Source organism: Pristiophorus japonicus, chromosome 1 (genome assembly GCF_044704955.1).
Source record: "Pristiophorus japonicus isolate sPriJap1 chromosome 1, sPriJap1.hap1, whole genome shotgun sequence".
Taxonomy (NCBI): domain Eukaryota; kingdom Metazoa; phylum Chordata; class Chondrichthyes; family Pristiophoridae; genus Pristiophorus; species Pristiophorus japonicus.
Genome location: NC_091977.1, coordinates 487924986 through 487942894, shown reverse-complemented (window position 1 = coordinate 487942894; position 17909 = coordinate 487924986). Strand labels below are relative to the sequence as shown.

Below are 17909 nucleotides of genomic sequence, written 5' to 3'. Positions count from 1 at the left end.
AATGGAAAGCGGGAAAGGGGTACTGAGGTGAATGATCAGCCACGATCATGTTGAATCGTGGTGCAGGCTAGAAGGGCCGAATGACCTACTCCTGCAATTATTTTCTATGTTTCTATGTAAATGATCATCATCTCTTTGCTAGTGCAGAATACCCACTACAGTCGCCGACAAAACAAAGTCACTGCACTAATACACTGTGAAATATTTTAGTCTTATAAGACAATATTTCTTTAAATTCATTCACGGGATGTTGGCATCAATGGCAAGGCCAGTATTCATTGTCTATCCCGAACTGCCCTTGAGAAGGTGTTGGTGAGCCGCCTTCTTGAACAGCGGCAATCTGTGTGGTGCAGGTACTCACACAGCTATTAGGGAAGGTTTTCCAGGATTTTGACCCAACACCGATGAAGGAATGGCAATATATTTCCAAGTCAGGATGGTGTATGACTTGGAGGGGAGCTTGAAGATGGTGGTGTTCCCATGCATTTGCTGCCCTTGTCCTTCTAGATGGTAGAAGTCATGAGTTTGGAAGGGGCTGACTAAGAAGCCTTGGCGAGTTGCTGCAGTGCAACTTGTAGCTGGTACACAATGCAGCCATGATACGGCGGTGGTGGAGGGAGTGACTGTTTAAGCTGGCAAATGCAATGCCAATCATGCGGGCTGCTTTGTCCTGGATGGTTTCCAGCTTCTTGTGTGTTGTTGGAGCTGTGCTCATCCAGGCAAGTGGAGAATATTCCATCACACTTCTGACTTGCGCCTTGTAGATGATGGAAAGGCTTTGGGGAGTCACAAGGTGAGTCACTCACTGCAGAATACCCAGCCTCTGACCTTCTCTTGATGCCACAGTATTTATGTGGCTGGTCCAGATAAGTATCTGGTCATAGAAACATAGAAATATAGAAACAAAGAAAATAGGTGCAGGAGTAGGCCATTCAGCCCTTCGAGCCTGCTCCACCATTCAATATGATCATGGCTGATCATGCAACTTCAGTATTCCATTCTTGCTTTCTCTCCATACCCCTTGATCTCTTTAGCCGTAAGGGCCACATCCAACTCCCTTTTGAATATATCTAACGAACTGGCCTCAACAACTTTGGGTGGTAGAGAATTCCACAGGTTCACAATTCCCTGAGTGAAGAAGTTTCTCCTCATCTCGGTCCTAAATGGCTTACCCCTTATCCTTCGACTGTGACCCCTGGTTCTGGACTTCCCCAACATCGGGAACATTCTTCGTGCATCTAACCTGTCCAATCCCGTCAGAATTTTACATGTTTCTATGAGATTCCCTCTCATTCTTCTAAATTCTAATGAATATAAGCCAAGTCGATTCAGTCATTCTTCATATGTCAGTCCTGCCATCCTGGGAATCAGTCGAGTGAACCTTCGCTGCACTCGCTCAATAGCAAGAATGTCCTTCCTCAGATTAGGAGACAAAAACTGTACACAATATTCAAGGTGTGACCTAACCAAGGCCCTGTACAACTGCAGTAAGACCTCCCTGCTCCTATACTCAAATCCCCTAGCTATGAAGGCCAACATACCATTTGCCTTCTTCACCGCCTGCTGTACCTGCATGCCAACTTTCAATGACTGATGTACAATGACACCCAGGTCTTGTTGCACCTCCCGTTTTCCTAATCTGCTGCCATTCAGATAATATTCTGCCTTCGTGTTTTTGCCACCGAAGTGGATAACCTCACATTTGTCCACACTATACCGCATCTGCCATGCATTTGCCCATTTACCTAACCTGTCCAAGTCACCCTGCAGCCTCTTAGCGTCCTCCTCACAGCTCACACCGCCACCCAGCTTAGTGTCATCTGCAAACTTGGAGATATTACACTTAATTCTTTCATCTAAATCATTAATATATATTGTACAGCACTGATCCCTGTGGCACTCCAGTAGTCACTGCCTGCCATTCTGAAAAGGACCCGTTTATCCCGACTCTCTGCTTCTTGTCTGCCAACCAGTTCTCTATCCACGTCAGTACATTACCCTCAATACCATGTGCTTTAATTTTGCAGACGAATCTCTTGTGTGGGGCCTTGTCAAAAGCCTTTTCAAAGCTCAAATACACCACATCCACTGGTTCTCCTTGTCCACTCTACTAGTTACATCCTCAGAAAATTCCAGAAGATTTGTCAAGAATGATTTCCCTTTCATAAATCCATGCTGACTTGGACCGATCCTGTCACTGCTTTCCAAATGTGCTGCTATTTAATCTTTAATAATTGATTCCAACATTTTCCCCACTACTGATGTCAGTCTAACCGGTCAATAATTACCCATTTTCTCTCTCCCGCCTTTTTTAAAAAGTAGTGTTGCATTAGCTACCCTCCAGTCCATAGGAACTGATCCAGAGTCGATAGACTGTTGGAAAATGATCACCAATGCATCCACTATTTCTAGGGCCACTTCCTTAAGTACTCTGGGATGCAGACTATCAGGCCCCGGGGATTTATCGGCCTTCAATCCCATCAATTTCCCTAACACAATTTCCCGCATTATAAGGATTTCCTTCAATTCCTCCTTCTCACTGGACCCTCAGTCCCCTAATATTTCCGGAAGGTTATTTGTGTCTTCCTTCGTGAAGACAGAACCAAAATGTTTGTTCAACTGGTCTGTCATTTCTTTGTTTCCCATTATAAGTTCACCTGAATCTGCCTGCAAGTGACCTAGGTTTGTCTTCACTAATCTTTTTCTCTTCACATATCTATAGAAGCTTTTGCAGTCAGTTTTTATGTTCCCAGCAAGCTTCCTCTCATACTCTATTTACCCCCTCCTAATTAAAACCTTTGTCCTCCTCTGCTGAATTCTCAATTTCTCCCAGCCTTCAGGTTTGCTGCTTTTTCTGGCCAATTTATATGCCTCTTCCTTGCATTTAACACTATCCTTAATCTCCATTGATAGCCGTGGTTGAGCCACCTTCCCCATTTTCTTTTTACTCCAGACGGGGTGTACAATTGTTGAAATGTGATCTTTAAATTGCCTATCCACCGTCAACCCTTTAAATATCATTCGCCAGTCTATTCTAGCCAATTCACGTCTCATACCATCGAAGTTACCTTTCCCTAAGTTCAGGACCTGAGTCTCTGAATTAACTATGTCACTCTCCTTCATAATCAAGAATTCTACCATATTATGGTCACTCTTCCCCAAGGGGCCTCGCACAACAAGATTGCTAATTAGTCCTTTCTCATTACACATCACCCAGTCTAGGATGGCCAGCCCTCCAGTTGGTTCCTCGACATATTCGTCAAGAAAACCATCACTAATACACTCCAGGAAATCCTCCTCCACCGTAATGCTACCAGTTTGGTTAGCCCAATCTATATGTAGATTAAGGTTGCCCATGTTAACTGCTGTACCTTTATTGCACGCATCCCTAATTTCTTGTTTGATGCTGTCCCCAACCTCACTACTATTGTTTGGTGGTCTGTACACAACTCCCACTAGCATTTTCTGCCTTTGGTATTCCGCAGCTCTAGCCGTACAGATTCCGCATTATCCAAGCTAATGTCCTTCCTTACTATTGCGTTAATTTCCTTTTTAACCAGCAACGCTACCCCATCTCCTTTTCCTTTCTGTCTATCCTTCCTGAATGTTGAATACCTCTGGATGTTGACTTCCCAGCCTTGGTCACCCTGGAGCCATGCCTCCATGATGTCAATTATATCATATTCATTAATTGCTGCCTGTGCAGTTACTTCGTCCATTTTATTACGAATACTCCTCGCAATGAGGCAAAGAGCCTTCAGGCTTGTCTTTTTAACACACTTTGCCCCTTTAGAATTTTGCTGTTATGTGGCCCTTTTTGCTTTTTGCCTTGGATTTTTTTGCCCTCCACTTTTACTTTTCTTCTTTCTATCTTTTGCTTCTGCCTTCATTCTGCTTCCCTCTGTCTCCCTGCATAGGTTCCCATCCTCCTGCCATATTAATTTAACCCCTTCCCAACAGCACTATCAAACACTCCCCCTAGGACCTTGCTTCCGAAGTGCCCAGGTGCAGACCGTCTGGTTTGTACTGGTCCTACCTCCCCCAGACCGGTTCCAGTGTCACAGAAATTTGAATTCCTCCCTTCTGCACCACTCCTGAAGCCACGTATTTATCTGAGCTATCCTGCAATTCCTACTCTGACTAGCATGTGGCACTGGTAGCAATCCTGAGATTCCTACCTTTGAGGTCTTAATTTTTAATTGAACTCCGAGCTCCCTAAATTCGTCTTGTAGGACCTCATCCCGTTTTTTACCTATGTCGTTGGTACCTATATGTACCACGACAACTGGCTGTTACCCCCCCCCTCCAAAATGTCCTGCACCCGCTCCGCGACATCCTTGACCTTGCACCAGGGAGGCAACATACCATCCTGGAGTCCCGATAGCGGCCGCAGAAATGTCTATCTATTCCCCTTACAATAGAATCCCCTACCACTCTAGCTCTCCCACTCTTTTTCCTGCCCTTCTGTGCAGCAGAGCCACCCATAGTGCCATGAACTTGGCTGCTGTTGCCCTCCCCTGATGAGTCATCCCCCCCCCAACAGGAGCCAAAACAGTGTATCTGTTTTGGATGGGGATGACTGCAGGGGACCCCTGCACTACCTTCCTTCCACTGCTCTTCCTGTTGGTCACCAATTCCCTATCTGTCTGTGTACCCTTTACCTGCGGTATGACCAACTCACTAAATGTACTATTCACGGCATCCTCAGCATCACGGATGCTCCAGAGTGAATCCACCAGCAGCTCCAGTGCTGCAATGCAGTCTGTCAGGAGCTGCAGCAAGACACATATCCCGCACATGTAGCCGTCAGTTGTGAACAGCTATCTGCACAGTTAATTCATCCACATTATTATGAATGCTCTTCGCAATACAACACAGAGCCTTCAGGCTTGTTTTTTTAACACTCTTTGTCCATTTAGAATTATGTTGTAATGTGGCCCTTTTTGATTTTTGCCTTTGATTTCTCTGCCCTCCACTTTTCCTTATCTCCTTTCTACCTTTTGCTTCAGCCCCCATTTTACTTCCCTCGGTCTCCCTGCATAGATTCCCATCCCCCTGCCATATTAGTTTATACCCTCCCCAACAGGACTAGCAAACACTCCCCCTCGGAAATTGGTTTCTGTTCTGCCCATGTACAGACCGTCTAGTTTGTACTGATCCCACCTCCACCAGAACTGGTTCCAATGTCTCAGTAATTTGAATCCCTCCGTCTTGCACCATTCCTCAAGCCATGTATTCATCTTAACTATCCTATATGCACCACGACAACTGGCTGTTCACCTTCCCCCTCCAGAATGCCCTGTAGCCGCTCCGAGACATCCTTGACCCTTGCACCAGGGAGGCAACATACCATCCTGGAATCTCGATTGTGGCCGCAGAAATGCCTATCTATTCCCCTTACAATAGAATCCCCTACCACTATAGCTCTCCCACTCTTTTTCCTGCCCTCCTGTGCCATGAACTTGGCTGCTGCTGCTCCCCCCTGATGAGCCATCTCCCCCATCAGTACCCAAAGCGGTATATCTGTTTTGGAGGGAGATGACCGCAGGGGACCTCTGCACTACCTTCCTACTCCTGCTCTGTCTGATGGTCACCCATTCCCTATCTGCCTTAGTAACCTTTACCTGCGGTATGACCAACTCACTAAACATGCTATTCACAACATCCTCAGCATTGCGGATGCTCCAGAGTGAATCCATGCGCAGCTCTAGTGCCGGTTTGACAGGAGCTGCAGCTGGATACACTTGAAGCGTCCCTGATTTCCCACATAGCATAGGAGAAGCATGACACGGGTCTGGGCTCACCTGCTGTGACTTAAACCTTAAATAAACTTAATTTGGCAACAATGCCAAAGGTTTCTTACTGATAAGAAAAACAAAAAAGATAAAGTAAAAAGAAAAACTACTCACCAATCAACTAGCCAATCACTTACCCACTTGGCTGTGATGTCACACTTCAATTTCTTTTTAGTTCTTTGTTTTATTTTCAGCCTCGATCTCCCAGCGTGTGCTGCTCCTCCGACTCCCCACGCCCCTTTATCAGGGCCTCGATCTCCCAGCATGTGTTGCTCCTCCGACTCCCCACGCCCCTTTATCAGGGCCTCGATCTCCCAGCATGTGTTGCTCCTCCGACTCCCCACGCCCCTTTATCAGGGCCTCGATCTCCCAGCATGTGTTGCTCCTCCGACTCCCCACGCCCCTTTATCAGGGCCTCGATCTCCCAGCATGTGTTGCTCCTCCGACTCCCCACGCCCCTTTATCAGGGCCTCGATCTCCCAGCATGTGTTGCTCCTCCGACTCCCCACGTCCTTTTATCAGGGCCTCGATCTCCCAGCATGTGTTGCTCCTCCGACTCCCCGCGTCCTTTTATCAGGGCCTCGATCTCCCAGCGTGTGCTGCTCCTCCGACTCCCCGCGTCCTTTTATCAGGGCCTCGATCTCCCGCCATCATTTTTGATGGTGGGAGATTCGGTGATGGTAATGCTGTTTAATGTCAAGGGGCAGTGGCTAACCTCTGACTTGTAGATGGTCATTACTTGGCACTTGTGAGATTCAAATATTACTTGCCACTTATCATCCCAAGCCTGAATGTTGTCATGCTGCATGCGGGCATGGACTGCTGCATTATCTGAGGAGTTGTGAATGGAAATGAACACTGTTCAATCATCAGTGAACATCCCCACTTCTAATGGAAGGAAGGTCATTGATGAAGCAGCTGAAGATGGTTGTGCCTAGAACTGCCCTAAGGAGCTCCCGCCGATGTCCTGGGGCTGGGATGATTGGCTTCCAACAACCACAAACATCTTCCTTTGTGCTCGGCCTGACTCCAGCCAGTGGAGAATTTTCCTCCTGATTCCCATTAACTTCAATTTTACTAGAGTTCCTTGATGCTCGGTCAAATGCAGCCTTGATCACAAGGGCAATCACTCTCACCTCACCTCTAGAATTCAGCTCTTTTGTCCATGTTTGGACCAAGGCTGTCATGAGCTCTGGAGCCGAGTGGTCCTGGCCAAACCCAAACCGGTGAGTATGTGCTGCTTAATAGCACTGTCAACGACACCTTCCATCCCTTTGCTGGTGATTGAGAGTAGGGTGATGGGACGGTAATTGGCTTAATTGGATTTGTCCAGTTCTTTGTGGATAGGACATGCCTGGGCAGTTTTTCACATTGTCGGGTAGATGCCTGTCTATACTCCACATACGCTGGCAAGACTGGGTGTCAAACTTTGAGGTTCTGGAGAGAGCACAATCAACTAGAATCGAGGTGATGATCAAGAGAGCCCAGTTCCGGTGGGCCGGTCATGTCATCCGCATGGATGAGTCAAGGATCCCTCGTCAGCTTCTTCACGGCGAGCTCTGTGAAGGTCGAAGACACCAGGGGCACCCCTCACAAGTGCTACAAAGACTGCATCAAGGCTAACCTCCAGTACTGTGGCATCCGACCAAAGGACCTTGAGAATACAGCAACTAATAAAATCCAGTGGCAAACCCTCATGAGGACTGCTTGCCAGACCTTCGAAGAAAGCCGATGTCAACGCCTGCGGGACACTAGAGATAAACAACATCAGTTGGCAGTACTGTCAGCATCAGGCACATCTAACTTCCCTTGTCCGATGTGCAAGAGACTATGTGCATCCAGAATTGGCCTATACAGTCACTTGAAGACACATGCCATTGATGATTAGCACATCAACGTCTTTGTTGGATACGACAGACTACCAAGAGCTGTATTGGACAGAGACTGTGGTTCTCATATTGGACTGTACAGCCACCTAAGAACTCACGTTAAGAGTGGAAGCAAGTCTTCCTCGATTCCGAGGGACTGCCTATGATGATGAGCTGTAATGGAACTGCTTGGCTTGAGACATGGCTAATTCTGGAGCACTACAGCCATAATGTTGACATGGTCCATATTCTTTGCTTTATCCAGTGCGCTCAGCCATTTCTTAATATCACATGGAGTGAATTGAATTGATTGAAGATTGGCTTCTGTGATGGTGGGGACCGAAGGAGGAGGCTGAGATGGATCATCCACATGGCACTTCTGGATGAAGGTGGTTGCAAACGCTTCAGCCTCGTCTTTTGCACTCACTTGCTGGGCTCCGCCATCATTGAGGATGCGAATGTTCATGGAGCCTTGATTCATCATTATTTATTAATTGCAAGCTTTAGGTGTACCGTTCCTTTGTCCTGCAATTCATAAGAATATAGGAACAGGAGTAGTCCATTCAGCTCCTCGAGACTGCTCCATCATTCAATGAGATCATGACTAATCTGTATCTCAACTCCAATTATCTGCCTTTGCTCCATATCCCTTGATACCCTTAACTAACAAAACTCTGTCTCAGTCTTGTAAGCTCCAATTATCACAGAATCCACAGCCAAGGGTAGAGAGCTCCAAATTCCAATTACACCTTGTATGAAAAATTGCTCCCTGATTTTGCTCCTGAATGGACTAGCCCTAATTTGAAGTTTATATCCCTTTGTTCTTGAATCCCCCACCAGAGGAAACAGTTGTTTTGAAGAGTGCAGTACAATGTTTTCTCTTATTTGTTTTTTGGGTATGCGACCCCTTTAAGGGGTGTGGCATCCATTTTCAGATGTGCAAAACTTAACATTGAATAAGCCAGTCCCTTTCAGCTGATAGAGAACATGGGTGTCGTTTACACCCTATCAAATCTTTTTAACATTTTGAACACCTCGATCAATTCACCCTTCAATCTTTTATACTCAAGGGAATATAACAAGCCAAGGTTATGCCACTTGTCCTCGTAATTTAACCCCCAAAACCCTGATGTCATTCTGGTGATTCTGCGCTGCACCACTTCCAAGGCCAGTATTTCCTTCCAGAGCTGTGGTGCTCAAAACTGAATGCAATACACCAGATGGGGTCTGACCAAGGCTCTATACAATTGCAGCATAACTTCCTCCAGTTTGTATTCCAACCCCCTTGAGATAAAGGTCACCAAAGCAAACATATCAGTGCAATGAAGATGCAGGGCTCTGGGGAGAAGGCATAGAGTGGAAAAAGTTTTGGACTGCTGTAACAAAGAACTGACGCGACAAATGGCCTCCTCCTGCTTCTGCAAAATTCTGTGATTCTATGACTGATCACATTAGCAAAAGTTAACCATCTCAGTAAAGAAACTGAAACATTTATTTTTTTAAAAGATCCATGCTGTTTCTGATATCTATTACTGTTTGTCTGGCGGTTTTAAATTTGTTGAAAATGACTAAATCTGTGATTTATTAAAAAGTCTAAATGTTGCACTCATTACCTGTCACACTTTCTCATCACGCTTTCACCGTCACACTTTGTTGATAATCTCCCAATTATAAAACCACGCTATACTGTGACTCACCATGAGCAACACCACAGGAGGTCAGGCAGTATTATAATACAGGAAACTCTCGTTTAGCCGGATACAGATTTAACGGAAAACCCGCCGTAATGGAATTTAAAATATTGCGTCGCCACTTCTCGCCGGCTGGCGGCCCTGCACGCAACACTTCGACATATATCATATCCAGATCCTCCTGTTGCAAAATCACTAACAATTGCACAACGTGACACTCACCATGAGCAAGGACTCAGAAAATCTACCGTAAAAATCTAAAAACTGAATACACAAGTTCACCCTCCTCTGCCCTTGCTTTGCTGGTGTGTGTGTGTCTGCGCGATGCTGCAGCCGCTGTCTCTCGCGGCTGCCGCTGACGTTGGGAACGGGGGCAGTGCCGGCACTGAGTTCCAGACACAGAACACAGCCCGGAGAGCGCACTCCGGAACCCCGGAGCTAGACAATCTCCTCCTCGAGGCCACCTGCAACTGTCCCAGTGAGGCATTCATCCCTCCGTGATTACAGTCCAGGGGAAGTACATGCATAATGGCAACTCGACCCCTTTACTTCTGCAGAAATGATTGTCACGCATGAACCGTTTGCCTCGCACATTCTCATATTGAAACCACTCAGAACTCTTCTTGCAATTAGTTACTTCAGATGGAGTGACTATTAAGTAGGCGATCACTAACATACCCGTGGGAATTTTGATTTCCAATGAGTTATTAAATATACAGTTTATACAAATATTAACTTTAAAATGTAAACTCGCCCTATCAGAAGATTCGTTTACCCGGAATTGCCGAATCCCCGAGCGATCCGGCTAAACGAAAGTTTCCTATACATCGATTTGTTGCAAGTTTAATTTGTTGATTGTTGAGTTTTTGTTGACCACAGTCCAGTGACCTTTCAATTTTAAAAATTGATCTGTTTAAATTTCAAGTATTCAGTTAATAGTAATGAATAATTTAATTCTAAATAGCATTTCCTGGCTTCATAGGAAATCCATATTATGCACGGCTATGCCTTTTCTTGTGCTCCAGGGGATTTTAAGGGGGGGAAAAGCTAGCGCTGATTTAAAATGATCTTTCCTGTAAATTGACTTTCTCGATTTTTTTTACATCGAAAATATTTTTTTTAAATTGTGTTTTTCAACTTGTCCAGATTGTCCATAGGCTCAATTTTCCCGGGTCATTTGCGCCGTTTTTTTGGCATGCGCCATTTTTTTGGCGTAGGTATTTAAATCAAAGTTTCTCCCAGGAATCTGCACTGGCGTAACTGAGTTAGTTACGATTTTTTTAACGTTAGTTTTTTTTTGATGTCCTGGGGGCGGGGCATTCTCCCATGTCTGCGCCAGTTTTGATGATTTTTCACAGTTTGGCCAAAATTAAAATTCTGCTAGGTCGGCATATCTGACCACTCTCGAAAAACCTTCTGGTGAGTTAACAGAAAGCAGTGCACATTGAGAAATCGACACTGAAAGACGCCATCGTTTTCATCGAAGTTTTTAGAGGGAGTCAAAAACACTTTAAATATCCATAATAAAGATGACATTTTTTTATCTTTCAACTGAGTACATGGAAGTTTCATGGATTCTGAAGTTTTCTTTTTTTTACTCACACGTCACCACCAAACATCTTCAAACAGGGCTGGAGGGTTGTAGTGCCGGCCGGCAGAATCGGCCCTGTGCCCGGACACAGGGACTCGGGGCTCGGCTGCAAAACAAGCCCGGGGGTGGGTGGTGGGGGGTCGGAGGTGGTGATTGGAAGACTGCACTAGGCAAGAAATGAGCCCTGGGGTGGAGAAATCACAAAACTGCAATGAGCCCGGGAGTGGGGTGGGCAGAAGTCAGAAGACTGCTGAGACCTCGGTGTGGTCCATATAAACCTTGGGGAGAGACAACAAAGAACCTGTCCTGCCTGCCTTCCTGTCTTTTGGGCTTCTTGCAAAGATAAAATTTAACCATAGAGGCAATAGTGACAATGGCATACCTTATGTGAGTGTTCTGCATCCTGGTGCTATGGAGGAGACAAATGATTTGATGTCACTGCATGAGGAACTTCAGAGCACATAGGGTGCTGGGCAAGAGGCCTTACCCACGTGGGATATATCGAGACAGGCGTTCTGCACCTGAAAGATGCAGACTGTGTCAAAAGGCTGCGTTTCCTCAAATAAGTTGTAACTGAGATCTGTGAGTTGGTGAAAGCAGACCTGCAACCTAGAAGCGTCAGGAGGACTGCTTTCTCAGTTGAAGTGAAGGTTACAGCTGCACTTTCATTCTATGCCTCTGGATCGTTTCAAGCTACAACTGGGGATATGTGCGCCATTCTTCAACATGCAACACATGTCTGCATTCGGCAGGTGACAGCTGCACTATATGCCTGGAGGAATGACTACATAATGTTTTCCATGACCGCCCAGGCAATACGTGACGGGGCTGTGGGCTTCTCCAGGTTTGCTGGCTTCCCAAAGGTACAGGGCTGCATTGATTGTACTCACATCGCCTTGTGAGCAACTTTGGAGGATTCTGAGATATACAGGAACAGAAAAGGATTCCACTCCATTAATGTACAGTTCGTGTGTGATGACATGCATCGCATCATGTCAGTCAATGTAAGATACCCTGAGAGCACCCATGATGCATTCATCCTATGCGAGACCATTATATCAGCCATGTTTAAGCAGCAGCCAGAAGGGCAGAGCTGGCTACTGGGAGACAAAGGGTATGGCCTCGCCACCTGGCTCATGATGCCCCTACGCGTAACCCGGACGGAAGCTGACCGGGAATAAAACATGTCGCACATTGCAACATGCAGCATCATAGCGAGGACCATTGGCATCTTGAAACAACATTTCCGATGCCTGGACCATTCTGGAGGCTACTTGCTGTACTCCCCTGAGATTGTCGGTCAGTTCACTGTTGAGGGCTGCATGCTGCATAACTTAACCATCATGAGGCAGCAGCAGCCAATAGGGGAAGATCCACCTCCGGTGAGAGTGTTTGATGATAATGATGAGGAAGATGCAGATGATGAGCAGGAGGACGAGGACGAGAATGAGGAAGCCATGCAACTACCTGAACCTGGAGCACGACGGTGGAGGAGGGCGGGCCATCGTGCCCCTTTAACGATTGTTCGAGCCTTGCACCAGCAGCTCATCCGTGAACGATTTGTTGCCTGAAGGCTCAGCGACAACTATTTCACATGGACCATGTTTACCATGTTTGGATCTGTTCCGTAATGTTGTGTTGTACTAATGGAACAAATGATGGAAATTATTCTTGTTCACTTCAAATGTTTTGTTAATAATCGAGCAAATAATGGAAATGATTCAGTTTTAATGTAAAATATATTTTATTCAAAAGTTTAACAAACAGTTCTTTGTACTTAACTTAACTTTAATAAAAATTATTCTTGTATCAAACTTTAAAGTTTTCAGTTACGATCACTTACAAACTTTAAGATTGCTTACAAACTCTAAGATCACTTAAAAACTTTAAGATCACTCACTAACTTTTAAACTTGTAAATTTACATAACTTACAAGAAATTTTTAAATTGAGAACAGTTGTAACAGTAACAATAATAACAACAACAGCAGCAGCAGCAGCAAAAGAAGGCTGCACCCATCTCTCCTCCACTTTATTCTAAGACCGCCCGCCGCGTTTGTTCTTGGTGATTCCACCACCCCTGCCCGCAGGCGTGGCGCAGCGTTTCTGGAGTTGGTACCAAGCTTATTCTTTCTAAGATCTTGGGTAGCGCTCACCTATTGGGGGGGGGCGAGGCAGGGGGGCAGGTGGCAATGTGAAGGGCCCAGGTGGCAATGTGGAAGGCCCAGGCAGCAATGTGGAAGGCCCAGGCAGCAATGTGGAGATACCCGACTTGGGGCTCTTCAGAGGCTGGTGTGGGGATTGGCGTGGGAGTGGCAGTTGATTCTGTCAATGGGCGTGGGGTCTGGGTGTGTTCCCTTATTGCAGCAGCTGATTCCAACATGTCGTCCCTCATGCGCCCTGACAGTGTCTCAACGACCTGCAACATTCTCTCCCTCATGTTGAGCAAAAGTGTCTCAACTATCTGCAACATTCCCTCCCTCATGTTCACTGATAGTGTTTGCACCATCTCTGACATTCCCTCCTTGATGTTCACTGGCAGCCCATCAGCTACCTGTGACATTCCTTCTCTCATTGTCACTGACATGGTTTTAGCTGACTGAGATATTCCCTCATGGTCCCAGACATCGTTCCCATTTCTCGTGAGATTGCTGTTACTTCTCTCGACAGTCCCGTTACCTCATCACCCACCCAACTGATGATGATCGCGTAAGTTCATTGTCATCATCTGAAGCACATCTGTTAGATCCTGCACCTCAGGAGAGCATGGTTGAGCTCTCCTTCCCCTCCTTCCCACGGGTGTGGCTCGCAGCATCCCAGTGGGACCCGCAGCCTGAGACGGTGCGGCCCTGGGTGTGCCTCATTGCACCCCACCACTGGGACCCAAAACCTCAGACGGTGCGGCCCTGGGTGTGCCTCACTGCACCCCACCACTGGGACCCACAGCCTCGGACAGTGGGACCCTGGGTGTGCCTCATTGCACCCCACCACTGGGACCCAAAACCACGGACGGTGCGGCCCTGGGTGTGCCTCACTGCACCTCACCACTGGGACCCAATGCCTCGGACGGTGGGGCCCTGGGTGTGCCTCGCTGCACCCCACCACTGGGACCCTCATCCTCGGACAGTAGGAAACCATGGAATGTCCCATCAACACTCAAACCACTAGTCACGGAAGGAGCTGGCACCTCAATGGGCGGCACCTGCACCTCTTCCAAAATCAGTAAAACAGTGGGGGCTTCATCCATCTCCATCCCCTCCCCTCCCCCTCACTCTCACCCCCATGCTCTTGGTCTGGAGTGTGGGATTGTACGATGTGGTCCTCTTCAGGCTCGTCCACGTCTGAATCTTCTGCATCATCAGGGTTGGCCTCAAGTTCTGCAAAATATAACAGAACAGACAAATGGATAACAGCAGAGGAGGGGGCAGGGTGGATAGCATGAGTAGGCTCACACAGCGCAGGCAGCAGGCTGATTTGAAGGACCACGATTAATGATAGCACATTGCATCAACCGAAGCGTAGCTGACAGAGACGTCCCCAGGAATCAAAGCATGGCTAGCCCGTGCAGTACTTAACATTTAGCAAAGCCAGACTGTGGAATTTGCAGGACTTACCGTCTCCCTCGAGTATGGGTCCAGCTTGTGCAGTGGTGGTTGCTTTTCTCCAAAGGCAGGACCCATCAAAGCAGTGACCCTCTCTTCCAAGGGGTGTCAGTAGGTATAGATTTGCCGGGCCTCCTCCTGTTCGCGTTCTTTCCCTTTTGTTATGTGCCACCTTCCTCTGCAAAGATGAAAATGCAACATTTTAGAGAGGGTGTCTTTCTGCTGGGTGGGACATATGCAGCTGATCACATTTACAATTGCAATTCCATTGAATAAATGAAAATATTACTTACACTAACTACTTGACCAAGGTCCTGCCACTTCTTTTTACACTGGCCTCCAGATCTCGTGGTGGTCACCATTGCACAGTAATCTTCTGTAACTTGGCTCCAGTGTTTCTTCATTTCTTTGTGTGGAGCTTCTATGTGACCTCTGCTACTGTTCAGCTCGTGCCATCAGGCCTCAATCACAGTAACTGGTGCCTCCACTTCATCCTGTAAGAAATTCTTGGTCTTTGCACCCCGTTGCATCTTGTATTGCTGCTCTGATTTTTCCAATGCTCTCACACAGCACTCAACGTTCTCACACACACAACTGGCTCTTTAAAAATGGCCGATTGCAGACCCAGAACTGTACTGCGCATACGCGCCTATTGGGACCACGGCAAAAACTTCCTTTTTTTTCTGCGCATGCCAGGTGACTGGACAGGCTGCACATCGCCAAATTTGAAAAATACAGCAAGGAAACTTTGGACAAATATTTTTGCCGCATTTCTGGCCTAGAAAACAAATGGGCGGAACTCTGGCAATACGCAAAAAATGGGCTTGGGCAAAATTGAGCCCCATATATTGTCCATATATACAATTTTATATATATTTGTATAATATATAGATTGTACTGAAGAGAAGATCAGTGCATGCAATTATAATTAACCTTAGGAAATGGATCAGAGTCATTAAGCTGACAAGTAGACATCTCCCAGTATTTCATATTTTGTGGCTCATATCTGATTAAAGACCCTGCTCCCAATAACTATTCAGTGACCCTACTAACGATTTCTATCCAGTGACCTCTGCGCCTGATTTCTATCCAATGACCCCTGCTCCCCATCTCCATCTAGTTACTCCAGCTCCTAATTTTGATCCAGTGATCCCTGTTCCTCAACTTTATTCAGTGACCCCCTGCTCCCAATCACTTTCTAGTGACCCCTGATCAATCAATATCTAGTGACCTCTGCTCCCAATCACTATCCATTGACCTTTGCATCCAGTTACAATCTCTTGACCCCTGCTCCTGGCCTCTTCTGTGATCCCTAATGTCAAGCACTACCTACTGACCCCTGCTGTCAATTACTATCCAGTGGCTCGTGCTCCCAATCACTAACCAGTGAACGTTGCGTGACCCCTGATCCTGATCTCTATCCAGTTCCCCCTGCTCCTGATCTCTATCCATTGACCCCTGCTCTCAATTACTAGTCAGTAACCCTGCTCCCACACATGGGTATCACTGGACAGGGAGCAGGTGCAGGGACCCTGAATGATTTTTAATTTCCTTATGCCAGCAATACCATTTTGTAAATTTATTCACGGAATGTAGGCATCGCTCGCAAGGCCAGCATTTATTGACCATCTTTAATTGCCCTTGAGTATTTGGTGGTGAGCCGCCTTCTTGCATTGGTGAGACTGTGTGGTGAAGGTACTCCCACAGCGCTGTTCGGGAGGGATTTCCAGGAATTTGATCCAGCGACAATGAAGGTATGGCGATATATTTCCAAGTCAGAACTTTCTATGACTTGGAGGGGAACTTTGAGGTGATGGTGTTCCCAGGCGACTGCTGCTCTTGACCTTCGAGGTGGTAGAGGTCACGGATTTGAGAGCTGCTGTCAAAGAAGCCTTGGTGAGTTGCTGCAGTGTATCTTGTACACACTGCAGTCATGGGGCACCAGTGGTGGAGGGAGTGAATGTTTAAGGTGGTGGATGCAGTGCCAATCAAGCAGGTTGTTTTGTCCTGGATGGTTTAGAGCAGCATTTATGTGGCTGGTCCCGTTAAGTTTCTGGTCAATGGTGAACCCCAGGATGTTGATGGTGTGGGATTGGACAATGAAAATCTGTTGAATATCAAGGGGAGGTTGTTAGACACTCTCTTGTTGGAGATGGTTATTGCCTGGCGCTTGTGTGGCGTGACTGTTACTTTGCCACTTATCAACCCTAGCCTGAATTATTGTCCAGGTCTTGCTGCATGCAGACACTTGATGACTGCACTGAGGCCATTTGTAGAGACTTTACCTGAGACATGTTAACTTAGCACAACTCGAGGTTGACCCTGGATCCATCCTGGTCTGCATAACTCGGCTCGGCACAGCTACTCATTGCTTATTCCAAATATCGGGCTGCAGTTTCATGGTAAAACCAGCCCAGCCTTCTTTGCAATTTCAAGTGCTGAGTCCAAAGACTGGAAAAATCATTACAGCACTGTGACAAGCAGAAAAGAGTAATGCTTTGGTTGAAGTTATGGTAAGCTGCTGTAAACCGCCAGCCTGACTGAGGCAGGCTAATCAAAGAAGAAACTCATTAGCTCTTATCTGTATGGGGTTAATAAATGAAATCACCTTGGATCATCAGAAAATAGACGCAAATGAAGCAGTAATACAAAAGCAAAATATTGCGGATGCTGGAAATCTGAAATAAAAGCAAAAATGCTGGAATTATTCAGCAGGTTTGACAGCATCTGTGGAAAGAGAAACAGAGTTAACAATTCAGGTCGATGACCTTTCGTCAGAACTGGAAAATGTAGAGATGTAACAGATTTTAAGCAAGTGCAGGGCCAGGGAAAGAAGGACGCGAGGAAAGTACAAGTCTGTGATAGGGTGGAAGGCAGGATTGATTAAATGACAAAAGATATGATTGTACAAAGCAAAAGGAGATGGTAATGGGAGTAATTGAAGCAAGTTGTTTCGCTCATTCTGCTGGTTCCTACAGATAGTGGAACTATTAAATATAATAGAACGAAGGGACAAGACGTGCCAACAACCCAGCCAGCATGTGACAGAATGCCTGTATCAGTGTTTGCTATGGCAACAGTTAATTTTGACGGTGCTAGCTGCATCAGGAATTTACCATCTCTCTCTCTGTCTCTCTTTCTCTCAATTTTTCTCTATCTGCCTCTCTCACTTTCTCTCTGTGTCTCTGTCTCTTCCTCACTTTCTCTCTCTCTCTTTCTGTCACACACATATTCAAGCTCCTATCAGTCTCTGCTCCCTTCATGTGTTTCTCGGGTAATTTTCCAACTTTTTGATGTCGCTAGAGACCCTCATAGGGTTTCCATAGCAGAAATTCCGGCAACTTTCTGACCACTGAAGTGACA

The 17909-nt window shown here is 46.4% G+C and overlaps 1 long non-coding RNA gene across 1 annotated transcript in view; it reads right to left on the bottom strand.

Moving 5' to 3' along the window:
* Positions 1–9355, bottom strand: part of LOC139260269 (uncharacterized) — a 78408-nt gene extending 69053 nt beyond the window's left edge. The window contains exon 1 of the long non-coding RNA XR_011592755.1: positions 9277–9355. This is a non-coding gene — a long non-coding RNA (uncharacterized lncRNA). The remainder of the gene's footprint in view (positions 1–9276) is intronic.
* Between the last annotated feature and the right edge of the window lie 8554 nt (positions 9356–17909).